The sequence below is a fragment of the Linepithema humile genome, chromosome 6, assembly GCF_040581485.1.
Source record: "Linepithema humile isolate Giens D197 chromosome 6, Lhum_UNIL_v1.0, whole genome shotgun sequence".
Classification (NCBI taxonomy): domain Eukaryota; kingdom Metazoa; phylum Arthropoda; class Insecta; order Hymenoptera; family Formicidae; genus Linepithema; species Linepithema humile.
The window spans coordinates 8,123,681-8,145,822 of record NC_090133.1 but is presented as its reverse complement, the minus strand read 5'-3'; the positions used below and the strand labels follow the sequence as shown (position 1 = coordinate 8,145,822).

General features: G+C 43.7%; 2 protein-coding genes across 2 annotated transcripts in view; one reads left to right on the top strand and one right to left on the bottom strand.

Moving 5' to 3' along the window:
• Positions 1–22,142, top strand: part of LOC105678328 (opioid-binding protein/cell adhesion molecule homolog) — a 176,045-nt gene that overhangs the window by 43,269 nt on the left and 110,634 nt on the right. The window lies entirely within an intron of this gene.
• The window catches only part of STUB1 (STIP1 homology and U-box containing protein 1), a 215,695-nt gene that overhangs the window by 191,361 nt on the left and 2,192 nt on the right, over positions 1–22,142 (bottom strand). Inside the window, exon 2 of the mRNA XM_012377447.2 lies at positions 176–344. The gene's annotated coding sequence lies outside the window, so the exon portion shown is untranslated. The remainder of the gene's footprint in view (positions 1–175; positions 345–22,142) is intronic.

The window sequence follows — 22,142 nt, the reverse complement described above, 5'->3', positions numbered from 1 at the left end:
GTGGAATTTCGGCGGCAGCGGCAACGAGTTAATTAAATCGCCGCGCGGGTTTTGCTCCCGCGCCCTCATTGGCCCCGTCGATCTTTATGATGCTCCCCGTATTATAATGGATAAATTATTCAACGCAAAATGATGTTTTACCGTCATTCGGCGTAGAGTGACTGAATGTACTTACCTGATATTGACTGACGCATCTCGCAATCCCGTGATACGAAGGTACACACTTTGATTCGTACGATAAAACCCGCTTCGGTATTCTCAGGACTTACGGGAGACGTAGAAAAGTTCCGGGAGTTGTCTGCCACGTCTCTCCCGCGGCGTAGCCAAAGTTTGTCGGGAAGCAGCTAAAACGAAAGCGAGGAGAAGGATTTATCGTTTGCGAATACTTATTGGCCGTAGCGCTGTGAGACGATACAAGCTATATCGAGTTTGCAGGGCAAACAGTGAAGATTCGCGGAGTTTCACGAGAGTTATACGCTGACGCGACGCGCCGATAGCGACGACGAATAGCATCCGCGTCATATAGCGATTCCACCGCTCCGCTCTGTAGTTTTTTTTTTTATATAATACTTTGTAAGATTCAGCGTGTAATATCAGTAAGACCAGTTTGAAAATGAAATGGCAAACATATAGTGACATTCGGACGCATTATCGTTGAATCGAAGAATTCTTTGATCATAGAGTTAATATTTTGTAATGAAATTTTATTAAACTTAAAAATTTTTCCGATAATTTAATTATTCCGTTAGTGGAGATGCTATTAATAAAATTAAAATGGCAATCCCGATTAAATTAAGATGCAAAAGTATTTAGAGTAAGTCAATTTCGGAAAATCTTTATTAAGCAGCCACCGAATTTTAATGGTACAACTCCATCGGACGGCTTATGCAAATTTTGTTCTCGAATTATACGTCTCGACTTTGCCGGGAGATGCAATATATAGGGCACAACATCTGGATGCGAAATGTCATGGCGGACACATAAGATTTCCGCGCGACACCGCGGCAACGTCTTCGTGGAGGCAGTCTGCAATCAGAATCTCTCTCGCGCGTACATTCGCGCCTCGGGAGAATACACGGTGGGCGTTCCACCACGACTATCGGGCGCGGGCACACATACACGGCGACGATGGAGCACGAGAAGACAGTCGCGGCGGCGGCAATGCAACAGTCAGGAAGGTAGCGGAGCGAAGAGACTTAGTGGCGAACTTGCCTGCTGTAGTAACGGTCGGAGGGAGACAGGTGGCATCAAATTATTGCAAACAATTACGTTTAATGAGAAGGTTAACGCCACCAGCCGAGGGCTGGCGCGAACGTGGATGCAAATGTGCCGACGCCGAGTAATTAGCAAACAGAGTAGTCCTTCGACCCACCGCCCTCTTCTCTTTCACGTCTCCCGCTGCCTCCCATCCCTCCTCCGTCGCATTGCCGCCACCTTCCTTCCGCGATAGCAAAGGGGGATCGAGAGGCGAAGCGACCTATACCACCCTTTTGTTAGACACATCGCTGTTTATGTGCGCGTAAATGTGGAATATATGGAGCGCACTGCCGCAACCGGATATTCGGTCGGCGCAATAGATAGATAGATTCCTCGGCACAATTGAAAACGAACGACTACCACCGGCAGCATCGCAATCGTAACTTTGAAAATTATTAATAGAATGTGCGCGGCTCTGTACAGCTTTAATTTGTAGAATACTTTCTTTGCGTCTGAAGGATTCTTCACGAGAGAGCTCGACGAAAGTTAAAGAAACGCTTCTGAGTTCGAGATTGAAAATAACGTAACGCTGCGTACCGACAAAGAAATTTTGAAAACTTTTCGAGCGGAGGAGAGTAAACTTCATGTCGTAAGAAAGATTATCTAGGGAGTATCCTCGCTGACTTTATCTTACAAGGACTGCCGGACGCGACCGTGGAAATCGGGATCTGCATTGAATGGCGCTTTTAAGTTTCGACCAAACAGTGAGCACAAATTCTCGGCGAGTCCAGAAGTGACTTGGATGAAATGTTCTCTGAATGTTCGCGAAAAGCAGTAATCATGTCGCGACGGTAAACGATGAACAGGCTACTACGAGCGGTGATCAAACGCAGCATTGTATGTAATTTTACTCTCGGAAAATACGCTGCTATGTATATTTGCACTCGTGCTGTGAACGCTAAGCAGCAAAATAAGCAAAAACGGTGTTTAGAAATTTCAATTATCAACTTGAATTAGTCGTTAAAACAAGTAATCTCGCGACTTTTTAAATAACTTGTGTTTTCCATCTATTGCTGTTTTGCTCCCAAATGTAAAAAAAAAAGATAAGGACGTGCAAAAACAAACAAACGAGTAAAAAAAAAAACAGTAAACACAATATTTGTTTTGTTATATTTGTTTTTTTCGTGATCTCTCAAGTACCTTGTGTGTATGATCAGTGCGAGTAAAGCCACTCCCGGGCGAAATGGTCGAATAACCGGCGCGATGGAAAATATGTAAATATATTTGGACCCTGTTCGCGCTCCCGATCGTTGTTCGTCAGCTTACTGAGCGTTCATGATTATTCATGCGCGACTTCAGTTTCTTCGCGGAAAATCCAAATTCCCTCATCTGTCGTCTCATTCTTGCCGACACGGCGGCGGCGTCATTAGCGAAAGCGATATTAATTGAATCACGGGCGTGCGTCTGTGTCTCGCGAAACAGCAGCGGACTGCAGTGATTCTGAATCGATGGCAACTCGATCGGATAAGACACGCGACGGCATTCGCAATAAAGACTCGCTGCGACCGCAGTTATCGAGATTGACACACGCTGATAATTATGCAACACACGCAACTACCTTGAGCACACCGAATTTGCGATTCGCGTGTGTCGTTGTCGCTGTCGCTTTGCCGCGAAATGATGATATCAAGATCACCGGAACGGTGAACGAGCGCGATTGCCGTGTGCGCAACCAACATCTGCACGATTTCACATTACGCTTAATAGCCGCGGCATTTAGATCGCGATGCGATTAAAAAGCGCACTTACGAATGCACTTTTTCTTGATTTAGAGATTTATGCATTACGTTTGCGCTCAAAGACCCGAGCAGAGTTTTCGTATTCCACGTAATCTGTTTGCAAATAGTTGTACGTTCCACGGTTAACAATGTTAATTGCGCGTATAAAGTTTCCTTTATCCGTTTCGCTTATTCCCGTTAAACGGCCGCGATTATAATAAAGAATTATTCCGTTTCGTCAAGAGTTTCTTCGCGGCATCGGCCGCGACTCGGTTCTTCCGTATCTTTTCAGACGTTAAAACATCGGACATTTCGTGCGAGGAATTACGTCTGATATAACTGCTGGAAGGTTCTATTATCTCCCGTCGCTTGTGCCTTCGCTAACATTTGCCTCGAGCGCGCGATTGTTCTGTCTACGCCTTTTGTAGAGAGGGCCACCGGAATTCGAAATGGATTAAACGTCGTCGCCAGTGTCCCCGGCGCTTCCGTGACGGCGTCGCCGGGATACACGCGTCGTAATAAAAGCTGAAAATTCATAATACGCCAGTAGCAGCCGCGTAATGCATCACTTCGTACATATTCGGGTCACTCTGCCGGCAGCCTCTCCGTAAATCTGCGCGCCCGCGTCCCGGATGCGAGCAGATGCAGTAGTTCCTTGCACGTGCGCATACTTTCCGTGCCTTTTAGTCTGCCTGACGTACCACTACGTGCTCGCGTACTCATGTCTGTGCCCGGCTCACCGCGCGGGCAACACGCGAATCGCACGTACACCTTCACGACGAATTTAATGGAAAATTTTCTTTATGACGATGAATTAAGAAAACGCGACTTTGTTGCTCGAGATGTTGTGCGAACAACGGAAACTCGTTGCGCGCTGTTAATATCCATTTCCGCACTTTCTAAATGTGCGTTTGCTCGGTGTACGCGTCGCGATGCCGGTCGGAACAAAAGAGGGAATTTCTTTCGCCAGATTGCCAATTTATTTCTATCCCAGCAAGACACGAATTGTTTACATTTCTCGGGAAGCATCGTGAATTTTTTTCGAGATGCTCGTCAGAAAGAAATTTTCGCGAAGGTACGAGATGACTGCAACGATAACAAAACGAGGCGAAATAGTCCTGAAAATTTTTTTTTTTTTTTTTTTTGGAATAATGTAGATAGGACCAATTCACCCATTGACAAAAGAAAAAAAGGAGCTGAAAAAAACCGCACAAACGACACGAAGTTATTATCAAAACTGGTGGAAGCGCGAGCACGTAATGCGCGTACTACAGACGACGGCGGAACAGGCATGGCCGCTCCTGTGCATTGCAAATTGGATGGAGTTCTCTCTCTCTCTCTCTCCCCCTCCATCGTATCCTTTCGTCGGACTATCCAATTTGTCCTTCGGGATAAAAGATACGGTGCAGACGAGCGGGATAAGTGAAAATTTCACGGAGACTAACCGCGCCGGACATAAATTTCGTACCGCTTCCGGAATAGTAATAAGTCTCGCTAACGATCTCGCGCGGAATCGTTTCTCAATAGGAAAAATCACGTCAACCGATAAAAGCCGTGTTCGCCTGCTAATACCGTAAATAATTGCGACTCTACACGCGCTGCTCGAAGTAAATCGATCGGAACAATTATTCGCACTCTACCGGAAGGTTAGAGACAAACGTTCTTTAATTAGACTTATCGCTAATTGATAAGATTTAACAGGATCGTTTTATCTCCGATACTAGTTGCAATATTTGCTTCATTTTATTCAAGACATGTCTGAGATATCGTATTTTCTATTAAAAGAACTTTAAAGTTGAAATAATATAGGTATCAATCATTGAAAAATAAATGATACAAGATTGACTTAAAATGTGCTTATAATACAACTTGCCATCAGCTTAATCTTGTCACTACTTTCTTATTTACTTTATTCTTCGTATTTACTCACTTCATTTTCCTTTAAAGCAAATTGCGCAAGTCTCGGAATGTAATAATTCAAAGAGAACTGCATGTCGGACTATTTTGGAGTGAAAGGACGTTAATCGGACGCGAACGATATCGAGAAACTAGAGACACATGTACAACACGGGCGTGCAGAGCAAACGCAAGAACTGGGGCATGTATTTTCATCACTGCGTATTTCCATTTCTGCCGCCGCGAGTGGCGCAGCTCGACGCTGTGTCCGTCTTATAGCCGGCGAGCCGGATTTTTCAGCGGAACGACACGCCACAGGCCACGCCACGGTCCGGGCAATAAAGAAAATTGTGACGTTAATCTGGTTTATGAAACGATAAAAGTGAACGCCTTGTTCGTGTATGTTCCGGACATAATCGTCGCCGGTCGGTTCCTCGTTTGTTACCCCTTGCCTCCCCACTCATCACCCGCTCTATTATCTCGTAATGGCAGTTGGTATTGAATTAAATTAAGAGCTAATTAAACCAAATTGTGCCGCGCTTCTTAACGATGATAGATGCGACACGTAGGAAGCGGAGGAGCGCGTCTCGTTAAAAAGCATCCCCCGGGCTCTCCTCTCGTCGAAAAGAGCTAATCGGCCGCCGAGTCTCGCCGGCTCGGTCGGTCCTCCTCTCGACGTTCGGCGCGCATTTTTGCCTCCGCCGGCTAATGGTGCATTTGCATTTATATTGTCTCAATTTTATTGTCTTCGCGCAGCGACAGAATTTCGCATTGCACTTTTCGTAGTTCGCCCGTCGTCGCGGTCACATCAGGCCGCGCTAATTGTATTCCGTGTATCGGTCGCCCGCGGTAACTTCTTCGTGAAAATAAAACGCAACCGTAAAGCGCCGTCGATGTTTACACGGTGTAGCTGCGCAAGAGGGAAGACAATACGTATTTGAATATACAAACACACCCGCGCGTATACACGCCTGGAACCCATATATTGCGACGCGTGTACACGTTTACGCGGACGCTGCTATTCAGAGAGCAAATAAATGAAACGGGGTCGCCGTGTAATATCGTCTCGCGGCAATGTACACGGCCGCGCGGTTTTCCATATTGTCTCTCTGTTACTCCCGCCAAAGACTCGGTCATGCGTGGCCTGTTCCGCGCGCGCAAAACACACACGTGAAAGCCGCGCGGGGACGTATTTTTCCGCGTCTTCGGTTGAACCGACACGATGGAAAATTACACATTATCCTTGTTAATCCCGCGCTCTTCTTTTCCTCTCTGTCGTCACGTCCTCGTCTCACGGCCGCGATAACGAGCAGTTATTTTAACGACGTTCCGCGACGTACGACGCACCAAAAAACGCGTCTCGCGTTTTGCCGCATCCGTTAAGCGCACATCCAGTTTACGTCACCCGGATGTCTAATTAGCGCGCGTAAACAAGCCGAGTTATTATTTTCGTCGGAATACATCAACGACTGTTTGATGTTACAATACAATCTTTATCAAAACGATTGCGTGCAACTTTCCGCGCGCTGAATTATTAGCTTTATCGATCTTCCGAAAAATATAACAGCGAATATCTATATATATACGGAATAACTTCGTAATAAATTGCTCGCTTCCGTTTACCGTAATCTAACTTTTGGTCATTTTCTACGTTTTGCGAGCGGCGAAACTGTAGAAGCGGCAACCGAACAATTTCTCTTTAACGCTTAGTAATGTAACGCGTAAACACCAAGTTAAATCTTTTGTGTAAGTTATGTTCTTGTTGAAATTGAGATTACACTTAAATTACGCAAGTTTCTCGATCGTTTTTTTTTTTTATAAATTGTAGAAATTAATAGACTGCAAAACAATCATTCGCGTTAGATACACGTTCCCTCATTTTCGCAAAAAGACTAGGATACGATCGAAAACACGTATCGGGACAGCATCTCGGAAAAGATTTGGAGGGAACAATGTTATCGGCACATAATAACAGTTCCACAACGCTTCGTAATACTGCGCTATTACGAAGAACTGATAGGTAAATATGGAGCAAAAGCAGCAAGGGATGGGAAAGGTCGACCGAGCGGAGAAATGTAGAGAAAATTGTCGGAGCGGAGAAAGAGAGAGCGAGAGAGAGAGAAAGAGAGAGAAAGCAGCAGAGAAATAAAGAAAGAGAGAGAAGTATCTCTCATTACCTGAAATTCCGGGGATGAATGGAAACATTAATTCTCCGAGAGGAGGGGAAAACTACTGGATGGAATGCAGTGAATATATGCCGTAAAAGCTACTGGTCGGCCGTGTAACAAACGAACGCGACGTTCCGAATAGACGATATAACCAATGGAGCGATCGTTTCAGAACTGGTCTCATTGGAGGCCGCGATCCATTGTTATTCTTAGATTTAATGTAGCGATCGTTCGTTGTACGCGCGTACCCTATCAAAACCCGAAAGCGAATAGAAACCGCGAATCAATAGAGTTCTAATATCAAAAAAGTATATGACAAAGGTTACAACATACAATTTATATCAGACCGGATTTTGATATATTTTTAAGCAAGCTTGCCAAAAAACATACCGTAGAAAACGCAAAATTACATGAAATTGTAATTAAATATATCAATTTGTGCGAAATTTTTAATTAAAATTTGTAAAATATGTTAAAATTTTAAATTTGTATTTATAATAAAATCTTTGCAACATGTATTTATTACATTTTGCTGTATATAATAATGCTTGCAATATAATGTTTCATAGTATATTTAAATGAGTAATACATATTTAAAGCATATATTATTAGTAAATACGCTCGCGGAGAAATCGGCCAACTATAAACAAAATGAGCTATCCCCAGGAGTAAAACCGCTCAACCGATCTAATATTTATGTCTGGATAATATATGCACGCATGTAAAGATACATCTAAAGTATGGCCGTATTATTGGGGCAGCGGTGAAACGAAATTATTTCCCATGTGCAAACTGTGAAATATAAAGTGGCAAAAATAAAGAGATTAAAGTGGCTTAATTGGAAAGTGACGGAAGTTTTGAAAATTTTTATACTATTCAAAACAACTTTTGATACAGTTTTTGCGCAACTTTTAGCAACAATGTTGCTTTTAACAATGCTCAAGATACATCTCCGACCCAAGAATATTTCTAAGTGATCTCTTTGAGAGGCGGAATGATCGAATTAAACGTTTCTCGCAAACTTCCGACGACGTGCCGGTTTCGAATAGTAGCACGATCGTCTGTGTACTGGAAACTTTACAATCGCGTTAGCTTTTGTCGTGCGCGAAAGAAAGGACCAAAAGCGCACAAAGCTAGCGAGCTTTCATGAGCTTTGAGAGCCACAATCACCGGCGAATGAATCGATGTAATAACCGTGGTAGATCTATAGGTAAGTTCAAGTTTTGGTAGAGGGAAACGAGAATAAAGAACGTCTGGATATCGCTTTCGAGGAGCCACCTATCGCGGGATTCTAAAGAATGAACGAGCCGTGCATTTAGCGACGAAACCCGATTGGAATTTATGTCGTTGTTCGAGTTTGAAATTGCGGTTACGCGCTGGAAAGCTTAAGATCAAATGTAACAAGGGATAATTGCAGCACTCGTGATAGTTCGAGCCCTTGGTTGTCGTGTACGCCGATAGAAGTCACGTTAAATCCTTCACGACAGCACGGAATAAGATCAACTTGTGGCAATTATAATTTACCTTTCGAGATTGTTGTGTATAATAAATCGAGACGGGTAAATAGAACAACGCAACAATATATTGTTTCATTTATCTGAAATAAGCGTAAATTGACGCAAACAGAGCAAAACTTTTGCCACGATTTAGTTTACGCGCGACATGGTCGAGATTGACGCGGCATCGTCAAAGAATATCTTCGATTTTGCTTTCAGCCAATCACATAGTAAATGACATCGAGTCACTATAATCAGTGACAGTTTATCTATTCGTAAACACCCGTGTAGCACAGATAGCGGTAGCGTTCGTACAGTTGATCAACATTTTCAATCTCCGTGCTGTCCGCGTTAGGGTAAATATAAAGCGAAAGGAAGATGCAGATAACGACCGCGATAGGAGGAAGGGCCTGAAATGAGGATGAGAGGACGCGGAAGAGTGAGACGTGAAAAGAGAGATGGAGATAAAAGGGGGCGAACGGACGCGTTCGGGAGGATGACCGGGGGAGCGAATAGTCGAGGTGATAAACGTATGTGTCATTCGTCAAAGTCCGGCGCGGCTATCAGCCGGCGGAACGGGATGCGCGGGAAAAGCGCGTGTAGAACGATAAAAGAAACCACGCTGCATACGCCGAGATACGAGCGAGAAAGACATAGGAAGCGAGTGTCGGAAACGAAAATAGACGTGCACGTGAAACGCTGTTTTGGGACGAGAGAGAGAGAGAGAGAGAGAGTATGTGCGCGAGTGTGGTTTCATCCCGGAAGTTGCGTGGTATTCAAATGGTCTTATTCGACGGGCGACAGCGTCTTCAAAGGCCTGCGAATGACGGGATCTTTTTGCCGGACCTGCGTGAAATGTCCCGCGGAAACGCTCGCGTCTATTTACTTGGCGCTGGCAAAAAGCGCACGAGAGAGACAGCGAAAGGAGGGCAAGTAAGCTTAGCCTCCGTAAACCTTCGTGCGGTTAAAACAGCTCGATTGCGTTTCCATCGCGTGTGCTTCTTCCTCGTAATATCGCTATCAAATAAATCTTTCGATCTATACGACAAACATAGTCGGGAAAATATCGCGGATAAATAAATATCGGATGCTTTGCTACGTTCAAAACGAACCTAAGAACCTCTATTTAGATCGATGACATATTTTTCGCCGTGTATAAATTTCGAACATTTGCGTAAGTGCGGCAAAGTACGTAATTCCGACATGTATGAAATTTGTATTAAATTCGCTGTATTAATGCCGACGCGAGAGAATTTACGGTCATTTAATATCTGTCTCACAGAAAGCTGCAGCTAAGCGCGTTACTTCTATGACAGTCGTAACTGACGTAACTCCCAGCCGAACTTCCAGCGTATAGACAATAAATTAATCCGCAGCGCACAGGTCAGCACGGGGGGGGGGGAGGGGGGGAGGGGTGCAACTTTAGCAAAGTCTTTCGCAGCGAAACTCGTACGGAACTCTCGCTCGGTCAATGGCCGCGGCACAAGCGGAGTGTAATTGCGATGGGATACTCCCGATATTCCCCATTCATTCTCTTTTCTATTTATGAAAGCGTGAAATTCACCTTTATTAGGCAAACAACGTTACCTACATGCAACTTTTAAGACGCAATCAATTCAGTTTGCGCCGGCCGCTGCTAATAATAACCTTGATTGAAAGTTATGAATTTGCAAAATCCTCTTTTATCCCGCCGCCGCCATAGTGTCAGGAGGTCCGCAATAACCGGGGAAATTACAGACATGCGAAATAACATCCATTTACTGGCGCTTTCAACTCGACGCAATTTCCCGGCCTCCTTTGAGGTAAACAAGCCGATTTAGCGGCGGAATAAATTTTGCTACGTCCGAAAAGAAGTCGTCTTTCATCGGTATTCACCGGCGCCGTACGCGACTGTCGACCGCACCGCCGTCGCTACACGCATTTTATACTATTGACGTTAATTGCCAGCCATGCAACTTTTTTTTTTTCCGGTAATTCACGTGTCGTATATCCCGTGTGCGTTTCTCCGCTCGTCAGCGAAGAACGCGATACGACTCGATACGCTCTCTCTTTCTTTCAACGCGAGCGAGGCAATATCCTGAAGTACTCGACGTATTGCGACGAGCTGCAAGCGCGTAGAAAAAAGAAGAGAAAAAAGAAAAAAAGAATCCCTTTGACGCCGAGGCACGGACTGGTGGTTCTCGTCTCTTTCCTCGAATATCCGCGTCTCTAAAACGACAGGATTATCCCCACCCACGCTTACGCCTTTCTTCTAGTCACCGAACCATCTAACCGGGGACTTCCGCTCTCGTCTCTTTCGAAACAGATTATCCGCCGTTAGTTATAAAGTTACTTCCACTTGTTCGCCGACTTTACCTACTTTCTTTCACCCCGAATTCATTGTCGACACACGGCTCTCTTTCAATGCATCAGAGCTAATATTTTACTAAATGTCACAAAATTGACTATACCGATGAGCAGTTGGTCACTGTCGGTCAATTTATCTTTACGGTTGAGGAATTTCTGAGGCAATTTTTCCGATTCTACAGTACAAACCACACGAATCAGGAATGTCTCAAACGTCCAACGCGAAATGAGCAATATTCGGACTATTTACCCGAGATTTTTCGCCGCGTAAAAATGGAAGCGTGCAAAAAGAAGCGCGTAAATCCGGGAATGAGTGTATTCGGCAAATTATGACGTGTTTCGGCCTAGTTGAGCGCGCCGGGCATGTCTTCGTGATAAAATAGTGCTTTTAATTTGGCCCGGATATTTATCCGGCGCAGTAAAAGCGTCCCGCTGTTTTATCGGAGTGCAAGCGGAATAATATTCCAGGCGTGCGTCCTTCGTAAACAGCGTACAATTTCCATTTCGTGTAACATTCTCACCCTAACCCCCGTATTATACGGTTCACAATCTGGCCGCCGTAAAAGCTGGCAATGCGCGCACGACAAGCACAGAGATTTCGGCTTCGCGGGTCGCGCTTTCCTTGTACGTACTTTAATGTAATTCACCTTAACAAATGCATTTCTGTGCTGCGAACATTCGAAATATTGCTGCCGGTATTTCTATACGGGCGAATAAAATTCAGCATGTATAAAACATTTTTGTGAACTATATTATCATATAGTGCTGTGTCATAAAATGTTAAAATTGGAAATACCTTTAGGAACAACAAATTCTTCACTCGATTACACTGACGAAAGTTTATTATTGCATGAATATACTGCCAGATGAATCTAAAACGATTGCACTTTTGACGAGTATTCGAATTCTTTTGTGAACAAGTTAGAAATAGAGAATAAAAGTGCAATCATTTCTGTCCGTGTCCGAAACAATAAATGGCTGCAACTAAACGAAACCTTGCAATTAAACGGCACTTCCGTTTCCTTCATCGCCGCTATCGAGGTTTTACTTTTGCAGCTCGTTCGTTGTCGGTAACTGCGATTCTTCGATTTCCAATATAGTGAAATAGAGCGTGCTTGCATAAAACGACTATGTAAGTTCAACTCGGTTACCGTTACGTTTCCATACATTTCAATTCCGCAGCGTCTTATCTCGCGTTGAATAATTTTTCACGCACCAATAGCGTCAAATTTTACTTTTTCTTACTGTTATATCAAGTGTACGGAACATCACAGTTTCATACGGATGAATAATTCAATTGAAACTGTAAATGTTAATAAATCATTAATCAATACAACGGTCGATAAAAATCATATAAAGGTTATGCGATAAAAATTGTGCGCTGTGATTGTTGCAAAAGTCTCGAGCGGAATTAAATATCGCCAAGAGACGTCCATGCGAAATTTCAAAGTAATTATGTTTAAATATTTACATATACGTAATAAATGTAGAGGATAAAGCAAATGAAATACTAACATCGTGAAATAATGTCCCACGGTCCGAAAATAATACGTATCGCGCTGCCGGGGTCAGGGCCACAGCATCCTATATCGGAAACAGCAATTTATCCCGCGAGTCGCGCGGCAAATCGGCCAATAACATTGTTCGAGCGGCCGAGCATGCTTCCCGGATGAAAATAAATTTATCATCGAGACCCCCGATATTTGCGCACGATAAACGGAATAACCTGCAGCAGCGGCGCGAAAGCCATTTGCGATTCATGCACGCGCGGTGACTCGTCTCTTTTTCTCTTTCTCTCTTCCTCTTCTACTTTTCTCTCTCTCTCTCTCTCTCTCTCTCTCTCTCTCTCTCTCTCTCTCGCTTTTTCCCTCGAAGCGGACCTCGTACGAAAGTGGTTTTCCCGCAGGAATAAGCAGGCAGCGAATCCCGGTAAGAAAGCTCCGCACAGCCTCGCGTACGTGACATTCCGTCGCTCTGTACTGGCACATTGCCACTGTGCTTTATGCGATTCCGTCATGTTCGCAACTGCGAGTAAGCGCAGCGACGAACCACGTCCTTATTTCCACGACATTACTGCCACGGCGAAGATTGTTCTAACTCTCCGTGCTACCTTCTAATCTTTGCGACTCGGGACGGAAGGAATTCCTCGACAACAACAGTCGTGCGAAGATATGTTAAATCATTTCCACCGACAGCTTGTATTATTCCCGACATCTTCCGCAACGATTATCTGGATCTCACGGAGAGAGCTGTAATCGCGATTTAATTTCAATAAATACCGCGAAAAGGGAATTCCATACACGTTTCTCAGATTTTTTTTTTTTTTTTTTTACTTTAAAACAATTGGTATAGTTTTGAACAAACTATTGGAAAAATGTTCATTATATTTCACAGACAATCGGATTGCGTCGATCGTAACAATCGCACGTGAAAAACGAGAAAACCGTTCGTATAGTAAGCATTACGTTTCCGCAAGTAGGTTACCGTGACCGTGGTATCGGCGCTGCCATAAATTCGCGCGATACATCGGTAACGTTCAGCGTGTACACAGGTTTGCCGAGGGGGGTGGATGGGCTGATATCGGGCCGTAATAAACGGTATAATTTATCACCACGCACGCAGGGCGAGCGCAGGGTGGAGTAACGGCAATGCGTGTCGTGTCATGCCAGGCAGGCAGGCAGGCAGGCAGGCAGGCAGGCAAGCAGGTAGGCAGGTACGTACGCACGTATGTGGTGTAACGACTTTTCCCATCCGAGAGAATGCCGGACCACTGCGTCGGGTTTCAGTTATCCGTGTTGCATTATGACGCTTATCCTGCTTAATGCATCGGCTAACTACTGGGCTTGGATATCACTCCATAAACTAGATTGCCATGTAAAGGACGCGTTTAAACGCACGATGAATTCGATTGCGTGGACGCACATTTATTACTTATGCGTGCAACTAGATAAGACTTGATCGAAATGTGAGGCAATTTTTAATTTAATTAAAAGAGTATTAATTATTACGAGGCTTACTTTTTGACCTGAATAAATAAAATATAATTTTTAATAAGACTTAAAAAAGATGTAATATTTAATTAGGAGATTATATCTCGAGATCAAGTCTCTTCTATAATATAAAAGTCGCAACAAAATGTGTTGAAAATTTGAAAATGCATAGCTGGCACATTGTTATTTTTTAATACGTAAGCGTGGGTTCTACTTGATTTATCGCAGACATTTCACAAGTGTTGTACGCTCGCTGCTTACGATAGCGTGCGTAATAAGCGGTATAATTTATCACAACATAACTCGGATGACTGCACGAGCACGCAGCAGTGTCTAACCTTCATCGAGAGACACAAGTGCTTTTCGGTTATCCGCGCTATCTGATGCTCTTTCACTTGGCATCTTGCATCGCCTAACTAGCTACTCGGTAACAACAAACTTTACGGGGTAAATTAGATCAGTGATACGCAATAGCACATATTGCAGCGCTTGACGCGAATTTGACTAGGCTATTTCCAGCTCCAAATTTAAATCAATATGTAGAGTATTTTGCGACGCGCGCGACCAATTTCATCTACAAACTTTTCAACTACAATGTTAGAATAAATATTTATTTTTATTTTATTCGTTTGTTACATGAATATTTTAAAACAAAGCTACGGTTTTAAATATATTAAGCCACGTTATAAACCAATTTTCCATATTGCAATTCACGAGTATCCCTCAGGAAATCTTTATAATTAACAACGAACTCGCTGAATGAATATCGTCCAAGAGATTTGTATTTTCGCCTAATATTAACGCATGCCGTAAACTCGTGCGTTATGTTAAGCGCTCCGGGCGTTTACGTAAGGTTGTGAAAATGGGCAGCCGTTACACATAACAAATGATACGGTTTACCGTGATGTGAATGATTTAAAAGCATGCTGTAAGCGCGCCGATGATTCTCACGTTTAAATACACCGCTTGTGTTTCGGCTATCCGTTTTTGTGTCGCATAACAGTTATTCCGGATAATACTGCGGTCATAAGATACCGACTTGGGTATCGCTTCATAAAGCAGATTAGAGCGTGTAAAGGTTCGCGGAGCGCGACGGATTCCGCATTCGCGTATATCACCGCGTGCGGAATTTTAATTGCGTACTTGCATCGGCGTGCGCGGCGCGCATCTCGCGCGCATATGTTTCTCGCTTTTTCTCTCCCGTAAACATTTCGGTAATGTTATTCGGGCAATCCGCGCCCGGTTATACGAGTTACAGCTCGTCGCTATTTGCGCAATGCGCGGCCGCTCGCGGAGAGATGCTGCGCACGAAGCAGACGCGAGTTTACGATAATGCCGCACTCCAGAATTCGCTCTGTTTTAATTTCCCTAATTTACCGAGCAACAAATTTCCACGTCCTCCTATATTTAGTTTTCTTGTTGTTCCTTTCTTACTTCTCGCTCGTCGCTATCTTACTTTTTCAAAATAAGAACTTGTCGAAAATTGGCAGTTACTTTTACTTATTTCATAAAATTTCGCCAAATATATGAGAGTGGATGTAAAATTTGTCGCGACGTTTTTATACCTAACAATAAGGAAAGCACAAAGTTTTCGTTAAACTTTCGACCATTACTGCACATGATCGCGGGCAATAGAGCCGAATTTACCGTTAAACTTTCAACATTTGTCGCGCACGATTGATAGTATTTAATTTCCAAATGGATCGCACGGAGTGGCGATGAGTAACGGTATTGCCCTACTAAAACACGTTTATGTTACGTCTCGGTACTTTAATTTAAAGCGAGGCTGAAAATTCTGATACGGTAATTACGATCTTGGCACAAGTACATCACGCACATCTCTCTCGGTAGTCCGTTCGGCGTAATCAACGGGGACAGGCGGGGGGGAAAGCGCAGTTGATGCGCAGTTTCGTTGAATATTTGGTCTTTACTAGTTCTAATTGCTCGAGTTCCGCGGCATTTCCCTCATTCCTCTATTTCCCATGTTTCTAAACATCCATCTACTTTTTCTCTTTCGCTGTTTGCAACTACAGACTATTAACATTCATCTTTGACGATAAACACAGCAGACATTTGAATAATATATTGCTCGGAGTCAGAAGTCTGTTGAAATCTGCTAAAGGTTAAAAAAAGATAAATATTTATTGTTTATTTGCATTTCTGAAGTGCAATTCAAGATCTCGTTAAAAAAGAGGAACTTAAAAAGACTAATTCGATCAGCAACACTATGCTGAGATTAAAGAAGCAAAACGTTCTCGCAGGTGCGAGACAGTTTGTGTCGTGTCGATGTCGCTTAAAAAAGAAGCAAGAAAAATGGGAAGCGAGACGCGACTGTTCCCTTGAGACATTCTCCTGTCGTGGATCCCTATATAATGTCATCGCGAGAGAATAAAATACCTTCTCGCTTCGTCGCCATAACAAGCGATGCGTCGGTCAGTTTTCGGTTATACTATGCATGCCGCTTCTCCGCCAGGTCAGAGCTCTTTCGCTTTGTTCGTCTCTCTTTCTGTCCTTCGCCGCCCCGCGGATCCTTGTTTTCTCAGTTTTTCCATCTTCCGTTCCGATATCCGGAGATTACACGGATGCAACACACCGCCGACGAAGCCAAACGCGCGTACCCGACCGCGGACTGCGGTTCGCGAGGAGATTATTATTATTGCGGTGTAACAATGCGGGCTTCGTGCACGTACACTCAGGTGCATTAATTCGGCCGGGGCGAGTAAACCGCGCGGGCGCGAGTCGAGAATGCATCGTGAAGCGGGTGGGAAATGCAATGTACATACATCGCGCATATATGCATGTGTACAGCCAGAGTAATCCCGAAATGGCATATCGTTACATCGACCGATAATACGTCGCGGCGCTAATTTTCCAGTCGATCCGGCGTGCGCGACGCCGAAATGGCTGCCACGTATGAATTATGATAAGCCGCGGTAACCGAAAAATAAGCGCGCGTGTTTCGTGTAGCATACGGCGAGCGCGCGCTTTTATGGCCGGCACGCAAATCTGTAAAACCGCGAAATGAGAACAAAGCGGCTGGCGGCGGCAGTGCTATTCATCGGACCGGACAATGTAATTAAACAGAGATTACGACAATGGATTCGCCCGTGGCCTTTTTGCCGAGCCCGTCGCGCCCGCGGTCGGCATAAAAAGCGTGCGGGCGGGCGCGCCACGGCTTTGGTCCCGCTTTATCCGTATGCCGTTTATTTCGATAACCGCGTTTGCGAGGAGGCGGCGAGAGAGCTTATTGCGCCTCGATCCCCTTCACCCCAAACACCCCCCCCCCCCCCGCCGCACCACGCTCCATAATTCCGCTCGTATTTATTTTTTGCCCTGGTTGGCGCAATGACGCGTTTGCGTCGCCCGATCACGCGTGCCCACATTGGTTGAAAATATAACAGACTGGCAAGGATATCGTGTATTTTGCGAAAATAAATGATGGAAATTCGCGGGGATCACCGAAATTGAACGGCGAATCGCCGCCGGGTAATGCCATGCCGCCGTACCGTTCGATTTTCCCGAAATTGCGTCGAATCCCGCCGATCGTAATCGCTCGGACACGCGTATAGACAAACCGGTGATTTAATAAACGTCGCAAAACGGGCGCAACATTACGGCTGTTTGGCCGACGGAGGGAAAATCGTCGCGCGCGGGACGCGGAGGTTTATATGACGGACCAACTGGGAAATATGGGGCGAAGTTAGGGCCAGTGGATAAAGCTTCATTGCGACGTGGCCAGATATCTAAACCGACACTGCAATATCTCAGCTAAACCATCATTTTTATCCTTCGCTCTGCAGTATGAAAAACCGAATCAAGAGGGTGCACGTTCGCGACGGCAAATAGTGCAAAAAAGAAAGGCGGTCGAAAGTCGAGGAAACGTCAGAAAGTAATTTTGTTCAAAACTTTAGAAATAGAAAATCCTAAAAATACCGATTTGTCACTTATTTGCAATGAATTATTTATGGAGAACGTATATAAATACACCGCATAAAACAATTTTGCAGCAATATCTATTTCTTAAGTATAAAGTTTAGATGCCGGTAGAAATCTGCATATTCAGGATTAAATAAAAAGCGCTGATATACTATGCGCTATGGAAGAAACTTGCTGAATATCGGCTGGACAATATGCACGGCCGAGCGAGCGTCTATTTCTCGGGGGCGTGCAAATGGAAAGTGCTCGCGTTTCACGATGACGATAAATATTGCATCAAACGCCGGCATGCGATTTTCATCGTCGCCGTTGAGCGAAACGGCCGCACCGAGAGGAAATTTACCTCTGGCACTTAGAGGTTCCTATTCAGCCTCGACGCGGCCGAGGTATCGAGGCTTCAAGAAAACTCGCAAAGCTTTATATCTTATGCATTCTTCGAGCGGCGTGCAGATCCCGTATTAGAATAAACCGGATATCCGGGCTAACTTTGCGCCAAGTCCATACCGTGCGCCGTCTTCGCGAACGGACTGCGGGGAGCGATTAGGAGGCTCGTGGGAATCGCAGAAACGGCGAGTACGTTATGTAAATCGTCGATGATGCATATCGACTCGCTGGTCAATATGCGATCGCCCCAGCGAGCGATTTCGATCAATGTCGGTCATAATTTCGCCATTCCGCAGTTACGTTAACGCCAGCAGAGATATTCAAATTTATAACCACGTTCGGAATCTTTCATCAATGTAGCGGAAGTATCAAGGAAAAAATATTTTCAGATGTTTTAATTTTTTGCTACACGAGAACGAGGATTTTTGTGACACATATAAAACTATTCGAAAAATATTCATAAAAATTTAACTTTTGAGATATTCGAGATGAGTGAGTTGAGAGAATACGGCCATATAATGTAACTACGTTCGGCAAGCTTGAGCTGTATAGCTTGCACAGTGCCCTCTTAATTACATAATGTAATAAATTATTATAGACGATGTTGACTTAATCGTGTATTGCTGTGGGCGAGTATCGACTCGCGACAATTACTGGACCTTCCGATCGATCGGTCGCTCCGATGCCGATGGGAAAAGGGCTGAAGTTTCGAGCCGAGAGATAAGGTCGCGCGCTTTATACGACCTTGTGCGACCGAGCGCCCTTTGAAATTCATTTGCACGGTTGTAATATCGCATCGCGCGCCGTCATAAGAACAGAGAGAAGAGAAGCGCGGCCAATGTTGGAAGTGAATTTTAGAGCGTAACGCTTAAAACGCGCATAGGGACTCCGCTCAAACCCATGAAATTTTTTACGGTCCTTTATCCCCGGGAAAAACTTTGCAACGTCGCTGAAGCACTTTTATACTGCGAGCGGGATAAAGCTTATCCCCGGTACGGCGTTGCCGGGTTATTCGACTTTTTTCATTTAATTAATTCTGCTGCTTTATCACAAGATCTATAATAATACACATATTATAATATATCATATATAAAAGAGCATTATTCAGCAGCTAAAAATATCTACGTACAAATTCTAAAATTTCATTTCAGAACTGTTAAAATTATATAACATTTACATTTTACGCGATACGGAAAGAATAAATGAGACTCATCAGTAAATTAGAGCCCAATTTTTCGGGCGTTTTTTTTTTTTTTTTTTGTACGTGCGTACAGATCTGTCCTCATTTATTATTTTTTACTCTCCGTCCTCGAAAATCGATTTTGCTGTACTGCAAAATGATAAAATAAATTATGGTGTCACTTCGATTTAGAACTAATGGAGGGGCTACTCAAAAGTGATACGCCGCGGTCAGCGTGTCTCGCTAGGATTGGCGGCCGGTTACTTATCGAAATTGATTTTGGCACGGAATCGGTGTCTCGTACGAGAATCGACGGGAAAGAAACGCGATAGAAGACGGGAAGACAAACACGAGCGAGAAAGAGCGGCGCAGGGCTCTTCGTAACGACGTCCTGACGAAGACCCAAGGTTATCAAATTTCATATCGGTCCAACTTGGCGCGGGACTCTTGGGAATCGAGGCGACCATGCTACTCACCCCAATTCCCACGGACGATTGCTGGCAGCTGTTGCTGCTGGCCTATCGACTTCGACCGCGTAACACCACACATACACGCCAGCCGGTCCCGACAGTACCGTCCATTACCGTATCGAAATTTCTTACTCGCGTGCCGGTATATCCAGCGATATTTAACGCGAATCATGGTGATCGCGCGACGTTTGGTGACTTTTTATGACGTTTACTCGTCGTCGCGCCAACCGATCGACCGACTTTAAGATCAATTCACAGCCCCGCAAGCCGCCGAGTCGACAGCTTGCCGTCGGCGACTCGCAATTGTGCCCCGAATTGCGTCAATAAATCATGTTTTTCGCGAAAAGACCTCCACCGCGGTTCTCCCAGCGAAAGAGTTAAATCAAGTTGTCACGCTAGCAGTTATTGTTAGATTTTTTTCAAGATCTCGCTTGGCCCCCACGATTGTACAAAGCTGGCGTGAAAGCTGATAAGATTACTAAATTTAGCTTTCTTTCGTTTCGTCTTTTTGGTCATTAAAGATCCGATATGACAAGGCTTACATTTTTAATAAATCACTAGATTTATAGCAGCTGATCCATTTACTTGCAATGGCTTTTATAAATTTAATGTGAAGATCGCGTTTCAAATGTCAACATAATACGAAAATCAGACATTTACATCTAGCTCGGGATGTACGATGAAATATGAACCATTGTTCTATATTCCACTGCATATATTTAGCGCTGAATGTGACTGTCTAATTTTCATCTCATGCTGACATTGAACACGATCTTATATTAGACGAGTAGAACTTGGAAGTTAATATTTCGCATCCATTGCATGATAAAAATACGCATTATTAAACATTTATATCGTTGAATTATTACGTAGATACATTAACAGCAACAATCTAATCACTGAATTATCGAAGGAGAAGCGAGCAAACAGCGATACTATTAATAGACCTCCAGGTATTTAACCCATCAGGTATTAATCCGGAATGCGCTAAAATATGATCGATCGATCTCTACATGATCGATAGGTAGACTGTAAATTGAGATGTTCATTTGTTGTTAACTGGAATAACATCGAAGCTGTTATCTCTCTAACTTTAATTAAGCTTATAAGTTAATTCGATAATTTTCATCTTGTCAATCACGCGTTATCGAGTAAACGTCATTATCCACTATTCTTACACAACGTCTGACAATATTACACTTTCGTAAATAAACAACCCAACGAGCTTTCAGTCCGATCTGTTTGACGGGCGTAAAAATAGAATTTCTATCGCTCCAAAATAGAAATTTTTACCCAACGATAGGCGTGCGTGCACTATTGTCTCGAATCGACGATCGGCCGGTTTCCCCTGTTTATCCGCCGTTTTATAACGCGATGTATATATAACGTACGTCCACACACTTCGAGCGATGCGTTTATTTACAGCTTCCGTTGGAGAGCGTAAATCCAGTTTTCCAACGCATCAGTACCGTTTACATCGATATTTGGCTACGCTTGTATTCCCCGCGCGCAATAAATCACTACCGGGTAGCTGCCCTCTTCTTCTGCATCCCGTCGTCCTCCCCGCCCCGGCATTCCCGCGTTGCATGGCAATTACACGAAGAGACCGACGCGTGACGACGCCGGTGTCAAACGTGAAATAGTACGTGTGCCGCGCGTGCGGCGCGCGTGCCGCTATTTGAAAATTGTTCCACTATTCTCTGTGTGTTCTCAATTGAAACTATCGAACGCGATATGCCATCGTCCCGATAGAATTCCACTCGTTTTTGCTCGCAAAGAAGAAGACGTACGACATTGTTTCGTGAAGTGAAAAAAAAACTTTAAAAGAATTTTATTTAAACTTTATATTTTAGAGATTTATCAAGCTTCATTGAATATGCACATGAGTATTAATTTATTAATCGGTAAATTCGAAAAAGAGTCAGTTTATATATTATATATACTAAGAATATATATAACGCTGCTAAAATGTAAAATTTTAATAAAACTTGAGATTGGGCAAATAATGGAATTAAAATTATTTCAAAAGGAAATTTTATCTTTAAATATATAGATATTAGGGTCGTAATATTAAAAAATAGATATAATAAATTATATAAATAAGATTAATTATCAAATAGATAAGATAAATTAGAAGTTGACTTTTATAGTAAATTTCAACATTTCTATTAACCGTAAATCTCACGTTTTAAATAAGTAATTTAATCATCGGACAAATAACTGTCAATTGTGCTATGTGCAGTCAGTAATTTCATTTATCGGAAATAGCATCAAAGCATCTTTCCAGTCACTTCTAACTAC